This window comes from Ornithorhynchus anatinus, chromosome X5 (assembly GCF_004115215.2).
Source record: "Ornithorhynchus anatinus isolate Pmale09 chromosome X5, mOrnAna1.pri.v4, whole genome shotgun sequence".
Classification (NCBI taxonomy): domain Eukaryota; kingdom Metazoa; phylum Chordata; class Mammalia; order Monotremata; family Ornithorhynchidae; genus Ornithorhynchus; species Ornithorhynchus anatinus.
The window spans coordinates 17,138,681-17,148,581 of NC_041753.1; positions in this window are offsets into that span (position 1 = coordinate 17,138,681).

A 9,901-nucleotide genomic window follows, 5' to 3' on the forward strand; every position below is an offset into this window, starting at 1 on the left:
ACATAGTAAGCGCTTAACAAATACCAACGTTATTATTATTATTATTACTTTCCCAAGCACTTAATACAGTGCTCTGTACACAATAAACACTCAATAAATACAATTGATTGATTCATTCTATCCACAGGGTACCATATCATGCCCTCCCAAGGTCATTAGTGAATGGATCACAGGGCTGTGAAAGAATTCCATAGACCCTATCCATTATTGGTAAATAGATGATTACCAGTAATTGGCAGGAAAGATAGAAAGTGAAGAATGAAATGTTGTGCTGGTCATTTCATAATCTCTGAGGTTCATTTTTCTTTGTATTTAAAAGTGTAATTAGGTGGTATGAATAACATTCGATAGATACTATTTTGTCTATAATGCATTTTTTAACAATTTTTACATCCACACAGTGTTGAAGGAACTATTATTTTACATATTGGTCTTACCAGCCACACTCACATCCCCTGACAAAAAACTCATAGTAGTGTCATCATTATTTCTCCATCCTTATCGACTCTCACGCTCACTTCCACACCAGCTGCTTCAGACATTTAACTCCCTCCTCAAACCCCCATCTCCCCTCGCTCCCCCAACATTTCTTTTCCCTAGTGACTTGGTCACATACTTTACTGATAAAATTATAACCCATCAGGTGTGATCTACCTAAAATCTCCCATCCTCCTCTCCAGCCCTCCCTCCCTCCTACCTCTTCTTTGACTCTCCCATCTTTCCCAGCAGTATCTCAAGAGGAGATCTCCTGTCCTCTCTCAAAATCCACCCCTCCACCTGCACCTCCAACCCCATCCCTTCACACCTCATCAAAACATTTGCCAACTGCTCATCTTCAACTTCTCACTCTCCCAAGACTTTTTCACCACTCTTTTTGAATATGCTCATGTTATCCCTATCCTAAAAAAAAAACCCTCCCTTGACCCCATGTTCCCTCCAGTTATTAGCCCATCTCCCTCCTACCATTCCTCTCCAAACTCCTTGAGCAAGTTGTCTACATACACTGTCTCAAATTCATCTCCTCCAATTCTCTCTTTAGCCCCCTCTAATCTGGCTTCCCTCCCCTTCATTCCAAGGAAACTGCCCTCTCAAAGGTCACCAGGGATGGTGCAGAAGAGTGAGCAGGTCAAAAACAGGCTGATAATGAAGGAGTAGCATGATGAAGCAGGGGTTCCATAAGTAACAGGTCCTAGGCTAAAAATTGCTTTTGAATTTATGATGCCAAACATTTTTCAAGCAGCAATCTTTTGTTTACTTGAATTGCTTTTGGCAGATTTTAAGAGGAATATGCAGTGTGTGAATCCCTCTCATACCATTCAAATACTCTGAATACAATAGCTGAATTCTTACTTTTCAGTATGGACAAAGTTAGGTGGTTCCTGGACTATTTAGTTGGCTAATAAATAAAGTATGATGTGTAGGCACCTCATTGGGCTTCAGCATTTCCATTTTCCATGAACTTGTTATTTTGATTAGGTCTAATGAGGATTAATGGTTCCTTGGAGGAAGAACGTAGATGCAGAGAGAACATTTATAAATTTTTCAGTTGCAAATTTATCTGAAAGGTTTGAATGCTTAGGTTTGACCACAAGCACTTTAGTAGTAGTGAAGCTTAGTACAGTTCTTCACATTCAGTAAGTGCTCAGTAAATACTACAGGTTGATTGATAGTGATTTGCTTTTGTTTTCCATAAATAATTTAAAGATTTCCATTATGTATCAGGGGTTGGAGATTAAGATGTTATCACTTGTAAATACAGTGGTCTGTTTCAGCATGAAAGCATCAAACATGGGAAGATCTTTGTAAAAGATACAGACAATATGTTTTGAAAAGTATACCAATAACTTTAGAACTTTGAACTTTCTACTATTTAAATAAAAGACAGGTACCTTATAGCAGCATGGCTTAGTGGCAAGAGCCCGGGCTTGGGAGTCAGAGGTTGTGGGTTCTAACCCCAGGTCCGCCACTTATCAGCTGTGTGACTTTGGGCAACTCACTTAACTTCTCTGTGCCTCTGTTACCTCATCTGTAAAATGGGGATTAAGACTGTGAGCCCCAAGTGGGACAACCTGATTCCCCTGTGTCTGCCCCAGCGCTTAGAACAGTGCTTGGCACAGAATAAACACTTAACAAATGCCATCATTATTATTAGTAGTATTCAATTTATGGAGGCAATATTTAACAATTAAAGGAAATGAGTGATATTAAATGATAGTGTCCATATTCTGAAATAAAATGAGGATAAAATGATGATTAAAGTCCTTATTGCAAAATATTGTTAGGGCTATCAGATGTCTTCATATTATAGAATATGCTTTGGATTTTTAACCGAAGTAGCAAGAAGAGAGTGGATAAAGTAAAAATTCAGTTTTGTCAATATGAAAGCGTTATGGATAATCTTAGTTTCTATATCTTGTTGTATGCCTTTAGAAATACTATATTATATTTATAATTGCTTTGAATGATGAAGGCTGAAATATGCCACCAAAGATTTAGCACGTTATCAATCAATTATTAATATGAAGAGATTGCATTTTCTTTATCACCATTTGTGATATACGATTTTATCTCTAAATGTTCATGAGACAGTAATTTCTCAGAAACACACTACTTAAAATTCTCTGTTGTTTATCAACAGAAGCTGCAGTTTTACACTGAGATGTAGCACTCATTTTCCTGAAATAAATCTAATTTGATAGCTCTATTGTTTGCAAGCTCATGATTTGCAGGAACAATAACAAAAGATAAGATGAAAATATTACAAATACATTTCCCTCCTTTTTTCTGTAACTTAAAGGGAAATACCAAAAGACCAAAAGAAAACCTTGAAGAATAAACAAAAGGTATATGGTCTTTATTGAATGATACATTTTTCCCACAGTTACCTTCTTATATATTATAAATCTCCACCAGAAACCAAAGGAAATTCTTCATGTTCATTACAGATATTGTTTCCCATCAGCCTGCTCAAGGGTATTTATTAGGTGCTTCCGGTGAGCAGAGCACCTTGCTACACACTTGGAAGAGTAAACTCTTCCACTCTTAGAAGAGTTCTAATCCTGGCTCTGGCATTTGTCTGCCGTGTGACCTTGGGCAAGTCACTTCACTTCTCTGTGCCTCAGTTCCTTCATCTGTAAAATGAGGATTAAGACCATGAGTCCCACATGGGACAACCTGATTACCTCATATCTACCCCAGTGCTTAGGACAGTGCTTGGCAAATAGTAAGAGCTTAACAAATACCATCATCATCATCATTATTATTATTATTATTGTCACCTCTTTTCACCCACTTTGTCTAAATATCTTAAACAACTTGGCATCCAGATATTAAATGATCTTATGTGTTCTTTTCGTCACACTTTACCTTAATCATGTTTTTTCTATGTTAACTCTCTCTAAAATTAGGGGGTTTTTTATGGTTTCCCATGTACCAAAAGCAAGATGACAACTTTACATTTCCTTCACATATTCATCTTATTTCCATACATCCTTCCCGCTGGACACATCACTGCATTAAATCTTCTTTGTGCAAAAGCCCCATTTCCTTTTACTCACAATTAAGAAATCTAGCAGGGGATAAACTGATTTACCAGAGTATTACCTCACTGGACCCATGGAGATGTGTGGCCCAAAAGGGATGGAAGCTAGGAGAGAAGATTTCAAGAAAAAGATTTCTATATCTGGGGCATCTGAGAATTAGGCAAACCCTGATTGTCAGTCCCAAACTAGCTGTTGTGGAAGTGAGATAATAATAATAATGATGGTATTTGTTAAGTGCTTACTATGTGCCAAGCACTGTACTAAGCACCGGGATAGATTTAATGGTTATCAAGTTGTCCCACTTGGGGCTCACAGTCTTGATCCCCATTTTATAGATGAGATGTGTTCAATACAATCATGTCAATCAGCCAGGGTTTCACACAGGTATGAGGATTAGTGAGCCCAATTCTCCCTCACCTCAGTTGCACCTTCACACAGTAATAATGAAAATAATCATAATTATATTTCTGAAGTGCTTACTATGGGCTCTCTGAGGTAGAAACAACATAAGCAGATCAAACACTGCCTCTGTCCCACATGGAGCTCATATTCAAAGGAAGAGGGAGAAACAGTGTGACCTAGTGGAAAGAACGTGGGCCTGGGAGTCAGAAGACCTAGGTTCAAATCCCAGCTCCACCACTGGCCTGCTGTGTGCCTTTGGGCAAATCACTTAATTTCTCTGTGCCTCAGTTACCTTATCTGAAAAATGGAGATTAATGCTGTGATGTCCATGTGGGACATGGACTGTGTCCAAACCAATTATCTTGTATCTACCCCAGTGCTTAGAACAGTACCTGATGTGTAGTAAGCACTTAACAAATGCCATTATTATATTATTATTATTATATCTACTCTAGTGCTTAGTACAGTGCCTGTCACATAGTAAGTGCTTAACGAATACCATAAATATACAAACCAAAGAAAAAAGAGGTATTTCATCTCCATTTTGCAGATGAGGAAACTGATTCTCAGGGAAGTTAAGTGACTTGACCAAGGACACCCAGCAGGCAGGGAGTGGAGCTGAGTTGAGCACCCAGATCTCCTGACTCCCAGTCCTGTGCATTTTCCACTAGGTCACTCTGGCTTAGGCCATCCCTGCAGCATGCCGAATTGTACTTTCCAAGCACTTAGTACAGTGCTCCGCACACAGTAATCGCTCAATAAATATGATTGAATGAATGAATTCCTTTACTATTATGTATTGAAAATATTATGCACACAATCACACAATCTAGAGGTGGGGCTGGAGGTGAGCTATAGGTAGGACAGTAGGGTGAACTACTGGTGATTCTTCTGGGAACAAAAGACACTGGTCCTCCATTGTCTCTAAATGCTTGAAAGGAGGTGTATTTGGGAAGGGTAATGTGAGTAGCAGGACAAGCTGCTCCTACCTGGAGAACTGATTTCCCCCGTGGCACATGCTTTCAATGGAGAAAAGGAGAGGGCTGCAAAGAGAGGTTGTTCTCCCCTCCAGGGCTCCCGGGACAGTGTGATATGGCACAGGAGACTGGAGTGAATGTGCTACTCTGGTGAGGGTTTTCTGCTTTGGATTACTGAAAGGAAATCAATCAGGAAATGGCTATGGTTATTGCCCCTTAGAAGGTTTCAAATGTGTTTTGAATGTAGCGTATTTTGATCGAGAAACTGATTCCATGCATATTTCTTTCGATTTGTTCTAAAATTCCCCTCACAAGGCAATGAAGCCTCTCTGAACATTATATCTACCCTAAATCACATTCATTGACATTCACACGAGAGGATGGACCTTTTTCATGACCATCTGCTTTCTCTATTCGCAAATGAAGAAAATGTAATTAGAACTCAAGTATTGTGGCCTAAATCCTTGAATCCTGCAACAGTATTAAGTAATCAAAGGGTTTGGAATCCTATTTCTGCCCCAGAGGAGTCATTTCAGTGCCTTTGAAGAAATGAAGCTAATTTTAACTATAAATAAATGCCACGTCAAGTACACTGCGATTCATGAAGTATGTCGATGCTAATTTAGGTGCAATAATCATTTTCAGTAATAGAAGATTGCAGGGGAGTTTGGGACTCCTGCACTGTAGGGTTATATTACCCTATTTGTGTTTCCCCATTCAGTGAAATCAAAAACTGCCCCCCGAAAAGTAAATGCTAAACTACTACTTGTACTGATATACATCTAGAAGGTTTAATGAACTGTTTTCCAGACAGTAAATATATGAAGGGGGTTTAAGTAATAGATGCTCGCCACATGGGACTAGCAGGATTAATCCACTATTGAGCTGACAAAGCAGTTGCATCCTTCATTAGATAAGAGTTGCTGAATCGGATTTGAGTGTGAAGTCTTTGAGTGCTCCTTTCTCTTCCTTTTCACTTTCTGAACCTGAGAGATAAGACAACGGTCTTCACTGGGGGCATGGATTCCTTTGTGGTTTGCCTACACTATTAGATCTGCCGCTAAAAGATTGGTGGATATCATTAGGCGGGAGATGCTGATAGCAGTTAGCCATCTTCTAATTTTTTTAAAGAGAGATTTTAATATAGTTTTATATTATTCTAAATAATGATAATAATAGTAATAATTGGTGAAACTTGTAGTAGCATTGCTGTTGAGCCAGATGCATTCCCAGGTTTAGGGGGAGAACAGGCTGCCAGGGACTTTTTATGACTGTGTGTGTGGATGTTGGGGGTGGGGCGGGAGATAGAGAAGGAGGGAAATGTTTGTTTCCTTTAAGTATAGCGCAAGGACTAATTTGATATTTTTGCATGGCACATCCACTTAAAGCTAGATTTCAGAGTGAGCTCGGGAATGGTCCAAGGGCTATGAATAGCTATGGATTTAGAAACCAACCTGGCTGCTGCTGCTGCTGCTGCTGTTCGACTCTCTCTTCAGCACAGTTTAGAGTGCTGCTTTGGGAGGGAGCTGAGCAGGAAGCCATGCAGACTGCTGCTACCCAAGGAGTGATTCTCTGGCTTGGATCAGACATATACCTGACTCAAAGGGAGAAAAAGTGGTGTGTTAGAGAGAAGCTGCTCTCCCCTCCTGGGGTTTTAAAGGGTGCATTGTTGAGTCCTTGGTAGCCTCAGACTGGAGTGAAGAGTTTAGGTGTTCTTTCCTCATGACAGACCTTCCCCAAATGAAGCCCTGAACAGAACCCTGTGAGAGAATTGCCCCCAGTTCCCTCCAACTGTGCGGGGGTATTGTAAGACCCTGATGAATGGTGTCTAAGACTAAAACTAGCTGCTCTGCAATGGGAGAGAGAGAGCCTCCCCTCTCGTTCACTCCCAATCAAGGACACACAAATACAGTTTATGTTTCCTTGTGTCTTCTTACCATGGTCAAGCTCCAGGTTCTCACCTTTTCTCCTTCCCTGTGTGCCAGAGAAAGAAATAGGCTCATTCATTATTTTTTGACTATTGTCAATGTTTTTAAGTTCTGCGTAAAGTACAACATGTGTTCAGTCCTAGTGGGCTTCCAATTTTGAATCTTGGGAGACCTTGAGATGATGATTGCGAGCCCTATGTGGGACAGGGACCATGTCCAGCTCAATTAGCTCATATCTACCCCAGTGCTTAATACAGTGACTGATGTCCGGTAAGCACGTAACGTGGGCTTAGTGGAAAGAGCATGGGCTTGGGAGTCAGAGGACATGGATTCTAATTCCGGCTCCGCCACTTGTCTGCTTTGTGACCTTGGGCAAGCCACTTAACTTCTCTGTGCCTCAGGTACTTCATCTGTAAAATGGGAATTAAGATTGTGAGCCCCACATGGGACAACCTGATTACCTTGTATCTACCCCAGTGCTTAGAACAGTGCTTGACACATAGTAAGCGCTTAACAAATACCATAATTAGTAAGTACCATTTTTTTAAAAAAGAGCCTAAATAGCATTCATTCTGCTAAAGCAACTTTCATCAAAAATGAAAAACAATTCTCAGGAAGAAAGATAAATATTAAATCTCCTTAATTTTTGAAGAATAGGGCCAAGAGAACAAAGCCTAAATTTACAAAAACAAAAGACTATCTATCAGTCACCTGTTACCCACATTTACAAATATGATTGATTCAAAAACTCAAATTACTATTTATTTTGTGCCCAAACTGGAACTTCCACTAAGCTCAGTGAATACTAATTGTAAGTATCATTCCTACTATTGCCCTCTGAATTATGACTCATAGAAAGGCAAAGTCCCCTCCCCAGCTTCCACTGTAAGGCAGTGATTTATTAGTAACGTACATATCCATCTATTCACCAGAAAAGGCTTAAGCCAGTTACAATCCCACCTAGAGAAGAATAAAATGAAATATATTCAGGATCATTTAGCTCTCTTATAACAGAGTCTGGAAGGAAATATAGGAGTCATAATTTTAATTCCCATTTTAATAACTGTTATGCACTGAACCTTCATTCAAATGTCAGTTAAGCATAATGAATGAAGCTACAGAACTGAATCAGGTTCCCCCAAATCTGTTTTCTAATCAAGCATGGTGTTTCATGTTTGCAGACAGAATGTGGTTACCCAAAGTCAATATATTAGACTATTTTTAACACAAGTTCAGAATGCTAAAATTATATTTATTCATTCATTCAGTAGTATTTATTGAGCGCTTACTATGTGCATAGCACTGTACTAAGCACTACGAGTGTACAATTCGGCAACAGATAGAGACAATCCCTGCCCAATAATGGGCTCACAGTCTAAATGGGGGAGACAGACAGCAAAGCAAAACAGAACAAAACAAAACAAGCAGTCTAGCACAGACATCATCAAGACAAATGGAATCATAGAGATATACACATCATTAACAAAATAAATAGGGTAATAAATAATATATACAAATATGCACAGTGCTGAGAGGAGGGGAAGGGGGAAGAGCAGAGGGTGGGAGAGGGGGGAATGGGGAGGGGAGGAGGAGCAGAGGGAAAGGGGGGCTCAGTCTGGGAAGGCCTCCTGGAGGAGGTGAGCTCTCAGTAGGGCTTCGAAGAGGGGAAGAGAGTTAGTTTGGTGGATGCGAGGAGGAAGGGCATTCCAGGATCTGCACCCTGTACAAACTTCAAAATTGGATTACTGTGACCACGGAAGGTCATTTAAATCCCATTTCACTTTTGGCAATGCCATCAATATATTAGCAGTGGTGCCAGTCCCAGGCTCGTCAGATGTTTGCAGTTATTTTATAACTTAAAGAACCACGGAGCATATTATGGCCATCTTTCCCGCTGAGAGTTATACGGCCCATCTTTATTTCAGGGTGTCGACCAACTGCATTACAGACTGTGATTTTTTACCTTTCCCAAACACATCCCCAGAATTTAGGCCTCTTTACTGTCAGTAAGAATGGAAAATAACTGCGTGTCTCCAAATTCTCTTTGAGGAAATATCTCTAAAATAGCCTACTTTGTTGGAAGTGTCTCAATAAATTTGATAATATGTTTTAGTCATTGATGTTTTATTTAATTCTTGATTTTTTTTTTTAGTAATTTAACTTTAGCTGCCAGGCAAAAGAAAAGCCTTGTTAGTGCTTGAGGATTCAATTTATCGTTGGATGCTTTGGAAAGCCTAGTGTGTTGAGAGTGTCTAGATGGGAACATGGGGATGAAAGAGGATCCCTGATGAAATGAGTTGTATACACAATTTCTTTTAACCATTTAGTGTCAGCATAATTCACCTCGCAGCTACACCTGCAAATGAGGCACAACCCCAATATGCAAGTGCTCTATCCATTGCTCTTTCCTGGACATGTTGATAGTAGAAATTAAGCATTTTGCTTAATTGAAGAAAACTGAATTTGGGGAAGCTCGGTGGTACAGTGAATGAAAACAGGAATCTGAACTTAGGAGGCATATAAAATACTTTCAGAAAGTCATCTCCTAGGAGTCTCCTAGCTGATGGTGTCAGTCCAGCTTCCAGAGGATCAAATCTTCTGCTCCTATTGCACTGCTGTTGCTCCAGGGGAACACGCACTGCTCCAGAAATCAGAAGACCTGAATTCTAGTTAGAGTTCATTCAATCGATTGTATTTATCGAGCGCCTACTGTGTGCAGAGCACTAGAAACAACATGGCGTAGTGGATGAGCACAGTCCTGGGAGTCAGAAGGTCACGGGTTCAAATCCCGGGTCTGCTGTTTGCTGTGTCATGTCGGGCAAGTCACTTCACTTCTCTGTGCCTCAGTTTCCTCATCTGTAAAATGGGGATTAAGACTGTGAGCCCCACCTGAGACAGGGACTGTGTCCAATCCGATTCTCTTGTATCCACCCCAGCTCTTAGAACAGTGTCCGGCACACAGTAAGTGCTTAACAAATATCATCATTATTATTGTTATGATTATTAATAATAAATGCTTGGGAGACTTGGTAGACACATTCCCTGCCCATTA